The sequence below is a fragment of the Pipistrellus kuhlii genome, unplaced genomic scaffold (assembly GCF_014108245.1).
Source record: "Pipistrellus kuhlii isolate mPipKuh1 unplaced genomic scaffold, mPipKuh1.p scaffold_m20_p_2, whole genome shotgun sequence".
Taxonomy (NCBI): Eukaryota; Metazoa; Chordata; class Mammalia; order Chiroptera; family Vespertilionidae; genus Pipistrellus; species Pipistrellus kuhlii.
In genome coordinates this window covers 26272377-26285687 of record NW_023425515.1, presented here as the reverse complement: position 1 = coordinate 26285687, position 13311 = coordinate 26272377, and the positions used below count along the sequence as shown (strand labels likewise).

Sequence of the window (13311 nt, the reverse complement as noted above, 5' to 3'; positions counted from 1 at the left end):
TTTCGGCCCAACGGTCATTTTGCTATTTATCGTATCACACCTGAGGAGGCCACGTACAAGCAGTGCAAAGTGAGGAAGATTTTTGTGGGCACAAAGGGAACTCCTCATCTGGTGACCCAGGGTGCTCACACCATCCGCTACCCTGATCCCCTCATCAAGGTGAATACCACCATTCAGATTGATTTGGAATCTGGCAAAATTACCAATTTCATCAAGTTTGACACCAGTAACCTGGGTGTGATCACTGAGGTGCCGATCTGGGAAGAATTGGTGTAATCACCAGCGAGAGAAACACCCTGGTTCTTTTGGCCTAGTTCATATCAAATATGCCATTGGCAATAGCTTTGCTACCCGGCTCTCCAACATTTTTGTTATCAGCAAAGGCAACAAACCATGAATTTCCCTTCCCCGTGGAAAGGGTATTAACCTCACCATTGCTGCAGAGAGAGACAAGAGACTGGCAGCCAAACAGTTGGTGAAATGAGCTTACATGACATGATTAGGAGAGTCTTGTGCTTAATTAATTAAAGATAAAGCAGCATGGGGGTGGAGGGAGAAGATGGAGGAAATGGACATGCCCACTAAGATGCTAATAATTCATAACTAAATGTCATTCCCTTTTCCTGCGGGACATAACAGCTAAATGAGTATGACAGTCCCTTGCCTTAAAATCATCCTCATTTCAACCTCTTCCTTTTTTTATAAACTGAATTAGTTCATTGTACTTTTCAGTTTGTAACCAGCTATCAGCTCTCATTTCATTTACTTGTTTATTCCCTTTTAGACACATTTCTTACTTCCTATCTCATAGCTGCATAGGCAATTACTCTGATGTATTTTCAACATGTTTGAGTTTGTAGTTTCTAGCAAAATAAATAGTTTTGTTTTGACTGTTTATGTAATTGCAGTTGGAATGCAAATATAGATTTTTAGTTCATGATAATGTATTAATATTGGTTTATTAAATGTAGCAGATACACCATATCACTGTAAGATGTTAGTAATTGGTAAAACTGATGCCAAGTATGTGACAGCTCTGTATACTATCTTAATTTTTCTGTAAATGTAAAATTACTTTGAAAAATAAAGCCTATTAAAACAAACAAACAATCCAACCAGTAAGAATTCAACAACGCCCAGATCACCCACAGGTCACACACACACAGAGGTATTTGTAAAGCCAGACTTCAGCCCAGCCAGTGTGGCTCAGTGGTTGAGCATCAACCCAGGAACCAAGAGATCTCAGAGTCAATTCTCCATCAGGTCACATGCCCGTGTTGCCAGCCCGATCCCCAGTAGGGGGCATGCAGGAGGCAGCCAATTGATAATATTCCTCTCTTTCATCAATGTTTCTCTGTGTGTCCTTCTCCCTTCCTCTCTCTGAAACATAAAAATAATAATAATAAAGCCAGACTTCAGGACTCAGGTACTGAATGGCAGAAAGATTTATCTATCAAGTGGCTACGATCTTGGAATGGAACCTCCTGAGTTCATATTCTGACTTCATCACTTGGGCTGTCCCTTAACCTTTGCAACTCTCAGGTTCTTCATCTATATACAGTGGGGATAGCAGATGCCCCTACAGTGTTATTGTGAGATTTAAATGAGATAATTTACACAAACTGCACAGCACAGTACCCAACATTGATGGACACTAATAAATAGCCCACTTTGTCCAATGGATAGTGCCTGTGGACTAAAAAGTCCTGGGTTTGATTTCAGTCAAGGGCACATGATAGGGTTGCAGGCTTGATCCCAAGAGAGGGACATATAAGAGGCAGTCGATCAATGATTCTCTCTCATTGCTAATTCTATTTCTCTCTCCCTTTCCCTCTCCCTCTCCCTTACTCTCTGAAATCAATAGAAATATATTAATTAATTACTAGCCACAGTTAGTATTATTCATAAACAATATAGAGCAATTGAAAATATGAGTTGCCTTTGATAGAGGCTAAAGCAAAAATAATTACCTATTAATGGGAGAGAAACCATAAAATGAATGTCTAAATGATCCCAGCACAGATATGTAAATGGTCACTCCAAGGAGACCAGCAAAGCATAACCTTTTCAATGAATTAGCCATAAGTAGAGAGAGAGAACGGCCATTGAAAAGTAAGTGGGGCAGTCAGGGAAGCATACAGAACTGGGAACCAATAGCAGACAGAGGCCATGAGAATCCTCTGCTACACACAGGAGACCGTGTGGTGGCAAGCATGCGGTCCCTTTGGCAAGGTTCTGTGTATAGTGGGGAAGTCCCTCAAGCTATCTTAGCTGAGAGACTTTCCCTAGAGTCACCCACAGTCCTTGGCTGTGCCTCTACTTCCCAAGCCCTCCATGTGATTAGAATCTGGCCTCCCACATAGCAGAGTTTAACCAACTGACATTCCATGTCTACCACCATCCCAAATACTCTGCTAGTTGTAAGTCAGTCTCTCAGTGGCCAGAATTTTCAGAAAAAAGGTCTTTCCTGTCATTTTCTCTCTTGTCTTCACATTTCTACAGCATGTAACAGGACTAGTCAGATATACCTGAGACATGACACTAGGTCTTCCGACTTTAGGTTCCCTAGTCTTTCCATTATGAAAAAAAAAAAAATGTAAGCATCTTTCCTATGGCTTGAGCATAAATTCCTTAACCTTATTCTTATTTGAAGATATTTAAAGGGGAGGCTTAGAGAGCCAGTCAATGCTCTAAACCCCAGGTGTATACTAAACAAAGGAAAACACCTGATTAGATATTCTCCCATTTGCCTAAAAATTATCTAAAAACAGTCAGTAAAACTAATGTGTGACTTATCGCAAAGGCAAATGTGTTCGCCTAAGCATGGCAAGCCCACGTTGAAAGCAAAGCTTGGGGCAAAGGAGCGGGCTCACAGTGACTACTAGTGGTTGTCTTATATCATTGCATGGCTGGGAAATCATTTTCTGTGTAAAAGAAACAATATCAATGGCAACTTCCCACATCCCACATGTGCAATTATTAGACCCAAATAAAATGTGCATTCCTTTCTTCATATATTAAAAAAGATGCATCTCTTTAGGAAACCAAACATATGAAAACAGAGGACATGTATGAAATTATTTAGGTCAGCTTACTCGTTGAAAAGGAAAGTGCTTTGAAAAAGATTCCCCACTTGAAGGATAAATTCCTCTGGTGAATTTAATATTTGATAATCACACACACACACACACACACACATTTTTAGAAATACTGTAGTACAAGTTCATAGCATGTGCAAAGGTATCAAACACAGATCTAAAAAATGAAATGCCCTGTGAGTCTTGGGGGTTTGTCTGTTTTCCTGATCACTGAAACATGAGTGTGGCACAGTATCTAGAAAACATAAAAGCTCCCGATACACATCTGCTCAATGGAGCTGACTGGAAGGGTTCAAAAAGAGAGGTTGAATTTGCGAGCCTCCAAGTTTCTCCAGGTTACTCTCTCAGTTGGTTTTGGCTGCAATAATAGAATACCATAAAACGGTGGTTTAGAGACAACAGAAACTTATTTCTCTGAGTTTGGGAGGCTGAAAGTCCTAAGATCAAGGCATCAACTGGCAGATTCAGTGTCTGGTGAGAGTCCTCCTCCTGATTCATTGACAAAAACCTTCTTTAAAATAAAAAATAAAAATTTAAAAATAAAAAAACACCCTTCTTTCTGTGTCCTTACGTGGTGGAAGGGACAGGGAGTTCTCTGGAGTTCCTTTTATAAAGGCACTAATCTCATTCTTGAGGACTCCATCCTCAAGGCCGAATCACCTCCCAAAAGTCCTACACCTCCTAACACCACTACATTGAAGATTGGGTTTCAAATAGGAATTTGGGAGGAGACACAAATATTCAATTCACAGCAAATGAGGACAAGGGGTAGAATGAATCAGGAGGTGAGGATTAGAACTGGTCCAGGGATGGACGAGACAGACAGACTACAGGTCCTTGGTGGTCTCAGGTACCCACCTGTTGCCCGGGGTATGGTGGCACCATCTTCAACAGAAGGATGTGTGGTGCTCCGGTCTCAAGCCGAAAAGTCTGATCTCCTGGAGATGCTGGCCTCCATCGTAGGATCTCCATCAAGAGAAGAGCAGCGGCACCTTCACAACTTACTTCCATCTGGAATTTCAAATTCAGCTGCTAAATGGGAAAATGCATTTTTGGGGTCCCATTTATTGGCCTTCATGGTGCAATTATAATACCATTCCTTTAGAAAGCATTTTATTCCAAATTTCCCCTCCTTCAGCTTGGAGATAAAGCAAAATAATATAAACCTTGTACCTGGAATGTTAGGTTTGAGTCTTTTCCAGAATGTTTTCTCTCTTCTGCCTTCAAACAACCAGTTATTTATCTGTTTCTCTACCAGAACTTTCAGAACACGCTAGAAATCATGTCTAATTCAACCTATGAGGTTATACTTTTCGGGGAACAGTAAAAATCCTTATTTTTAGCTTAAACTGGAGATCACATTTTCTAAAAACATAAAAGTAATAAAGTATGTAAGTACTAAAAGGAAAAATAAGAAAATTAATTAGAAAGCCATACCATTAAATTATAAATTAAGAGCAGCTGCTTCCATTCAGCTACCTATAACATCAAAATACAGAGCAATTTTGTCTAACTTTGTCTTTTACTAAAAATGTATGAATTACAAAGTGATCCAAACTATCGTGTCCTCTTGTTATTCATTCAATACAAACTATAAAATCATCAATTATGTTATTAACACTATACTGCTCCATTAAAAAGTGGCTAGCAGCCTATGTCTCCATCTTACCAACTGTTTTCTTTTATTTGCTTGTTTCTTACGTAAATAAAAATTCTTCTTTATGAAGTTATCCTGAATGAGAACATTCTTGGACACCAAGATCCAAGGGAGAATTAGAGCAGGGTGTGAGTGCACTGGGTTGGAATCCTGGCTCCACTACTTACTACTTGCGTTACCGTGGGCAAGTTATTTAACCTTTCAATCCAGTAACTCTGTTTAGTAACTAATATTCTATTTCCTGCCAATAAATTGCTATTAAAAAATAACAATTATTTCATAATAGCCATGTGAATTGAATGCATTGTTATATGCAAAATATTTGGACAAGGGCCTAACACATAGTAAGTCTCAATAAATATTAGCTTTTATACCAAAAAATAATTAATCCATTGTTTGTAAACCTGTTTGAAACCAACACAATCTTATTCTTCCTGTTACACAGCAGTGGAATTCAAGACATTTTATAATCTGGTAGCAGATGAACAAGAATTTGAAAGGAAAACAACTGGTATCTCTTCTCTAACTACAGAATAAGGTATTTCTAGTCACTCCCCTCTTTTTGCCATTAAGATTTAGCAACTAGATACAATTCCTTTTTAATTTCACTGACAATATTTTTGCAGAAATTAGCTTGGCCACTGGAGGGCTCTCACAGCCCCTCACTAACGCTATGTAAAAATGATTTGCTAAGATTGTAAGAATGAACCTTACAAAATACCAATAGCACAACTGATACACTCCTTTTCAAAAGTAATCAGCAACACATAGCAAAATAACTTAAAATATGTATATTCTTTGATCCAGTTTCTAAAAGTCTAAGAAATTTATTATTGCAGTGTTCAAGTTTTTCAATTAAGTGTTCAATTAAAAAGTAGCTATGTTATAAAATATGAATTTCAAAATACAAATTGCTAAATTTTATTTCAAAACACCTATACAATTGGAGACTGGCTTTTAAAATATATATAAATATATTTAGAAAATATACACAAAATGTTAATAAACAGATCCTTTAGGTAATGAGCCTGAGGATTTTTTTTTCTTTTGTTCTTTAGGCATTTTTCAGTTTTCCATAATGAACATGAATTCATTTTATAATTTAAAATTTTTAATGTTTTTTAATTAAAATTTTTTTCCATATTTTAAAATATTTATTATTATAAGGGTAAATAAAGAGCAGTCATGCCCTAGCCAGTTTAGCTCAGTGGATAGAACATCAGCCTACAGATTGAAGGGTCCCGGGTTCAATATTCATCAAGGGTACATGCTCGGATTGCAGGCACAATCCCCAGTAAGGGGCATGCAAGAAGCGGCTGATCAATAATTCCCTCTCATCATTGATGTTTCTATCTCTCTCTCCTTCCTTCCTCTCTGAAATCAATAAAAAAATATATTTTTTAAAAACTGATAACAGAATTGATTTTTTTTTTTTTTAAAGAGTACTCAGTCCCTATACACAGTAGGGCCATTCTGATTATGTCACCATCTCATTGGCAGTCCTCATCACCTTCAACATAGTTCAACCCCTTTAGGAACCCAGATCATACAGGCCTTTTATGACACAACTCTCACCGAAACCCCTCCTCTCCATTGTGCAGCCCCCTACCCTAAGCAATGTCCACAGCAGTCATAATGAACTTGTCAGTAGTTCCTCATAAAAAAAGTCACTCTCTCTCATTCCCTATGCTTTCCACCAGCCCTTTATCCTGCAGGAAATGACTGTCTCCACCCAGCTACTTTCCAGTCACCCAAAATTAATTAGCACAAGAACTTCCTGTGACAGGATTTTCCTGTGTCTTCCTATGAAGTTCTGAAGGGTTCCCACGGTGCCTTAGGCATGGTTTTCTCAAAACATGAATTACCCAAATTATGCTGTTTAGCTCCTCATTTAACTGGGTGAATTTCCTCGGAAAGTATTACACATTACACTCATTACTTAGCCTCCAATCTATCCTTGTGCCGTTCCTTCTGCCTAGAATGCTTTCCAATAATTTCCCCTCCCCACAGCTCACATCTCTCCGAGTTCTGTTCTGGTGTCATTTAGAACAGGAGCACACTTCGCCCTCCACGTTGAGCTAAATGAACCCTTCATATTCCCCTAGCTCTCTGTAAAAAAAATAAATAAATAAAATAAAATAAAATAAAAAATTAAAAAAAAAAAAAAAAAAACTTAGCCATATGCTGCTTGAAATACTCTGTTCAGGTGTCTGGAGTTTTTCAAAGGCAGAAGCTGTGCCTGACATTCTGGTAAGTCCAGTTTCTTGCCGAGTGTCAGTGTCAGGCCAGGGCAAATAGTAATCATTGTCATTGGAGCTAAACACCTTCCCTTAAAGCTTGCCAAACTGAAGTTCTGGCTTTAAGGTCGAGAACTCTGGATTGGTCTGGTGCAGAGCCACTGGTCCCTGGAAACAGGCTGCAGCTGGAAAGGGAGCCGCCCTCACTGGGCAGGCCGCACTTGTTCCTGCCACAGGGAACCTGGCGCGAAGCCATTCCTAGACGGCCTGCTTCTGGGTGGGGCAGCTGAGGGCAGCTCCGTCACTGCCAACTATTGAAAGTCAGTCAGTCCTCCACACAAATGTTGAAAGAACCTTTTTAATTAAATAATAATAATAATAAGATAATCATAATAAATGATAAAAGAAAACGGTAAGCAGAAAGAACAAAATTGACAAAACTTTAGTTAGATTGACTAACATAAAAGACTCAAATAGAAAATAAAAATAAGTAATTTCTACCTGTTGTACAGAAATAAAAAAACGTTAAGAGATTACTATAAACAAGTATGTGCCATCAAATTAAATAGCTTTGATGAACAAATTCTTAGAAACACAGAATCCATCAGAAGCAACTTAGGAAGACAATCTGGATAGCCTTATCATTTGTAAGGAAAGTACGTCAATAAGCAAAAACCTCCCAACAAAGAAAAGCCTAAGACCAGATGGCTTCACTAATTAGTTCTACCAAACAAAGAATAATTAACACCATTTTTTCTCAAACTCTTCCAATAATCAAAGCAAAGAGAATACTTTCTAACTAATTCTATGAGGCCAGGAGTATTCCAATATCAAGACCAAAGACACTACAAACAGAAAAACTTGACAAACTACAGACTAATATCCCTTATGACTATTGATGGAAAAAAAAAAAAAAAACTCAACAAAAACCTAGCAACCCAAATTCAACAGCATATTATATGATATATAAATGTTATATGTCAAATATATTTCAATTAAATAAATAATAGCATTTGACAAAATTCAATACTCTATAATGATAAAAAATACTTCTTCAACATGATAAATAGACCACATATGAAAAACCAAGCTATGAATATGAGAGGTCTATTTATTTATGTCTCCTATAATTTCTTTCAGCAGTGTTTTGCAGTTTTTAGTGTACAAGTCTTTCTCCACCTTGGTCAAATTTATTTAAAACATATAGCTAATACCAGACTCAGTGGTGAAAAGCCAAAAGCTTTCCCTCTAAGAGCAGAAAATAAAAACAGACAGAATGTCTGCTTTCACCACTTCTATTAAACATAGTATTAGGTGTTCTAGATAGAGCAATTAGGCAAAAAAAAAAAATTAAAAGCATCCAAATAGAAAAGGAAGAAAATTATCTATTTGCAGATAATGTGATCTTATACATAGAAAACCTTAAAGATTTCACACACACACCAAAAAGAAACTATCAGAGCTAATAAATGAATTCAACAAAGTTCCAGGACACAAAATCAACACGTAAAAATCAATTGCATTTGCTACTTACTAGCAATGAACAATCTAAAATGGAAATTAACAAAACAATTCCAGCCCAGCCTGTATGGCTCAGTGCTTGAGCATTGAGCTATGAACCAGGAAGTCTTAGTTCAATTCCTGGTCAGGGCACATGCCCAGGTTTTGGGGCTCAATCCCCATAAGAGGGCACGTAGAAGCAGCTGAACAATGATTCTCTGTCATCATTTTTGTTTCTATCTCACTCCCTCTCCCTTCCTTTCACTAAAATAAATAAAAATATATTAAAAAAAAAAAAAACTCCATTCACAATACATCAAACAAAAAAATACTTAAGAATAAATTCAACCAAGGTGGAGAAAGATTTGTAGACTAAAAACTACAAATTGCTGCTGAAAGAAATTAAAGATGTAAATAAATAGACCCCTCATGCTTATAGGTTGGAACGAAATATTAAGATGACAATTCTAGGCCTAGCTGGTGTGGTTCTTTGGTCAAAGTATCATCCTGTTCACCAATAAGTTTTTAAATGAAATGTGAGTCTTCCAAATTTAAGGGATCGTGAGTTCGAGCCCACATTTGGGCACACATCCAGGTTGTGTGTTGGATCCCCAATCAGGGTGAGTGCGGGAGGCAGCCAATCCATCTTTCTCTCTCCCCCGCCCTCTCTTTTCCTGTCTAAAACCAATAAAAGCATACCTTTGGGTGAATATTAAAAAAATAAAATAAAAGACAATTTTATACAGATTGATCCACAGATTCAAGGCAATCCCTATCAGAATCCCAATGGTGTTTTTTTGTTAAAGTAGAAAAACCCATAGTAAAATCTATATGGACTCTCAAGGGACCCCCCACATAGCCAAAACAATCCTTAAAAAGAACAAATTTGGAAGACTCACATTTCATTTCAAAACTTGTTACAAAGCTACCATAGTCAAAATAGTGTGGTGCTGACAGAAGGACAGCAGACAGCCCAGAAAGAAGTCAGACACAAAATGGAAAATATTTTATGATTCTACTTGTATAAGGCATCTAGAATAGGCAAATTCAGGGGCAGAGAATAGAATTAGGGCTATTAAAAGCTGGGGCTTACAGATAAATAAGGAGTTATTTCAAGATAATGAAAAAGTTCTGGAAATTGTGATAGTTACACAGCATTGTGAATGTACTTACTGCCACTGAATTATACACTTTGTTTATTTTGCCACAGGAAAATGAAAATGGGAAGGTGAAAGATGAGACAGTGGGCCGAAAACCAGGACTACAGGCTTTATATAGAGAAGGCTCCTACTGGGTTGCCTCCCAAAGGAAGAGAGCACACGTGCAGGAGTGAATACGCCTTTTGAGGGGAGGAATGGGAAGGGATGGGGCTTAGGGTACTCGGCACACGCTGATTGGTTTCATATAAGGCACATGATTAGGCACTTAGGTACTTAGGAATCGGGGGCTTAGGGTATTTGGCAGGTGCTGATGGTGGTTCAATGTACAGTCCATATAAGGTGCCTGGTTAGGTGCTCAGGAATGTCCAGGCCACAAGCGCAGTTTACGTCATACTCCATTCATCAGTTGTGGGAAGGGAGGATCTATCATTCTAGGCTTTTGGTAATATTATAAAAGAAAAGAAAAATTGAGAGTCCTGGCAAGGTCGGGGGCTGAAGGTTCATTTTCCATAGCTACTTCCTGATGAGAGGGGGCGTCGTTAGGGGCGTCTACCCAGGGTCTAAAGGATTCTGGTGCTAGGTTATGAATTCAGGGCCAGATAGATCTCTCCCACCTCTGGCTGATAAACACCTGCATTCTGTTCTGCAAAAGACTATCGAAACAGAGCATGAGAAAGGGGGTAAAGAACAAAATTAAAGGAATTTTTGTTCTTTACCCCAGTGGGCCTAATGATGGGAGGAGCCATGGGGTGAGCAAAAAACAGGGGGTGTTTTCCATGCTGAATGACGGTGCAGCAGCATGGTTTCCCCAAGGGACTGGATGGTGAAGTCTTGAGAGCAATCCTGTTGAGTCACTTGGGAAGGAAAAGCTGGTCCTTAGGCTGCCACTGTGTAACTTGTCTGATTTTGCTGCTTTTCTGGGCCTGGAGCTGAAATATAACCTGGGGGTAAGGTTCTTGAGGAAGACCAAGGCCCCCGAATGGAGGGCTGGTCCTCGGGAGTCTTGGTCGGCTGGTCCTGGCCTGGGCAGAAACCTGTCAGCATGTTCCCAGAGCCGTTGCCTGAGGAAGGGCAGGAATGAAAGATAAGAAGCCAGGAGAGGAGGGTGAGTAGGGAGACGTGTCCAGGGAGGGGCTGCAGAGAAGGAGATCTACCTCCTGGAGAAGAGTGCTGGGTCCTAAGGAGCATTGTCGGAGGTCTCCGGGGAAGACCTGCCAAACGGAGGAGGACTGTCTCTGAACCCCGGGACAGGACCGTCCAGGTGAGTGGGTCCTCTTACAATTGTCAACAGGTAACTTCAGAACTTTCTTTCTTTCTTTCTTCTTTCTTTCTTTCTTTCTTTCTTTCTTTCTTTCTTTCTTTCTCTTTCTTTCTTTCTTTCTTCTTCTTTCTTTCTTTCTTTTCTTCTTTCTTCTTTTCTCTCTCTTTCTTTCTTTCTTTCTTTCTTTCTTTCTTTCTTTCTTTCTTTCCCTTCCTTCCTTCCTTCCTTCCTTCCTTCCTTCCTTCCTTCCTTCCTTCCTTCCTTCCTTCTTCCTTTAAATATTTCTGAACATGTCTAGCAATTAATCTTTCGATATTAAATGCTATTTAAAATATTTAGAAAAGGCAGGGGGAGGGAGGAACAGGCCTCTAACTGCTTGAATTCAAAACTGACACTTTTGCCGGGACCGGTTTGGCTCAATGGATAGAGCGTCGGCTTGGGGACTGAAGGGCCCCGGGTTCGATTCTGGTCAAGGGCATGTACCTTGGTTGCGGGCATATCCCCAGAAGGGGGTGTGCAAGAGGCAGCTGATCGATGACTCTCTCTCATTGATGTTTCTAACTTTCTATCTCTCTCCCTTCCCCTCTGTACAAAAATCAATAAAATATATATTTTTTTTAAAAACTGACACTTTTTTTCCTAGAGATAAAGATCTAAGTTTCTGATAAGCGTGTGCCAGCAAGAAAGTTGTTCTCTAGAAAGGGTGGAGTGGGGGAAAGGGTGGGTGAGAAGGCCAGAACAGTTGTTTTTTTGGGTTTTTTTTTTCCAGTCAATTCCCATGACCGAGGTCGTAGAAGGGAAAAATGGCCCGGAAAAAGGAGGGCAGGACAGAGGAGGTAGCCCCCGGATGGAACAGAAAGGAGACCTGTTTACCTGCTACCCTGAGTATTACCCTGGCTCAGCGAGGGTGATGGGGGCCGTCGAGTCCTGGCATCTGCAGTCTTCAGCCAGTTCCAGCATGGCCAGCAGCGGGTCATGACCTGGAAGGGCGGCCCCTCTATGCTGAGATACAGAGGGCCCGTCACTTTTCCAGGGGCATTCACTTTTCCAGTGGCCAGGCAGGGCTTGGTTGGAGCCAGGGGCTGGGGCACTGCTTTGCCCAGTGGCCTTCATGTCCACATTTGAAGCATCCTCCAGGTGGCGTTCATCCTCTCGTCGCACCCCCACCACGCACAGTCCCCTTTGGACCATGCATGGCTGCTGTGGGCCTCAGAGCTGCTACCAAGGCTTGAGCTTGCAGACTCACCTTCTGACAAAGGCTGCTCCTCTCAGGCATTAAAACCTTAAATGCCTTGTTCGGGTCTCGGACCTGGGTCTGAGAAGGCATTCGGGGAGGGAGTAGAGGACCAGGTAGTGGGCCATGGGCTGGAGGAGAAGGGCGGTGGCGGGTGGTCACACCAGGCTGGGCCTGTGGGGGCCTAACTTACTGGGCCAAGATGGCGGCCCCCATGGGAACGGCAGGCCACGTGGTCAGAGAGGGGTGGGACTTGTCACTTCAAGATGGCGGCCCCCATGGGAACGGCAGGCCATGTGGCCAACATGGCGGCTGCTCACAACACAAAACAGAAATGTCACTTAGCCGTTTGGAGCGGCTGGTGGGCGGGTGGCTCTTGCGCGGTGCGGTGGCCCGAGGCGGCGATGGTGGCTCCCGCAGCAGTGGCGGCCACAGGGAAGGGGCGGCCAGGAAAGGGGCAGCTGTGGCGAAGGAGGAAGAGAGAGAGCAAAAAGCAGGTGGTGGAGGGAATGCGAGGGGTGAAAATGAGAGAGCATGCCGAAACCCGTTTGGCTCAGCGGTAGAGCGTCGGTCTGCGGACTGAAAGGTCCCAGGTTCGATTCCGGTCAGGGGCATGTACATTGGTTGCGGGCACATCCCTGGTAGGGAGTGTGCAGGAGGCAGCTGGTCGATGTTTCTCTCTCATCGACTTTTCTAGCTCTCTCTCTCTGTCTCCCTTCCTCTCTGTAAAAAATCAATAAAAAAATTTTTTTTAATTAAAAAATTTAAAAAAAGAAAATGAGAGAGCAGCTGGGTCCAAAGAGTCAGAGACAAAGGGGCTGAGGACCAGTTTGAGGGGGTTTCTCTTTAACCTGGGCTGTGGAACAGAAAGAGCAGCGGGAGGGGCAGGAGCGCTGATAGAAAAAAAAAAAAAGCCTGGACATATGGGACCTCGGGCCACCTCTCAAATTTCCAGCAGAAATTACTGAGGTCAGTGAGGATGTTAAGTCCAGCGTTTGGGTCATTCGGACCCACTGAGGCCATGCCACGTTACAGAAGTAGCCAGATTGGTGAGGAGACATCCTAGAGGTATCTTTGGTGGTTGTCCATTCCAATTTCTGGGGCCGGGTAGCAAAAGGACAAGGACCAGCGTCCCAGTCCTTGATCCAATGCTGCAAGGGGTAA

The 13311-nt window shown here is 41.2% G+C and overlaps 1 long non-coding RNA gene across 1 annotated transcript; it reads left to right on the top strand.

Annotated features, from left to right (window-relative positions):
* Positions 1 to 255: 255 nt before the first annotated feature.
* LOC118724093 lies at positions 256 to 12717 on the top strand. Its single transcript, XR_006742036.1, has 3 exons — positions 256 to 546; positions 995 to 996; positions 12705 to 12717. It is a non-coding gene; the product is annotated as an uncharacterized LOC118724093 (long non-coding RNA).
* The last annotated feature ends 594 nt before the right edge of the window (positions 12718 to 13311 follow it).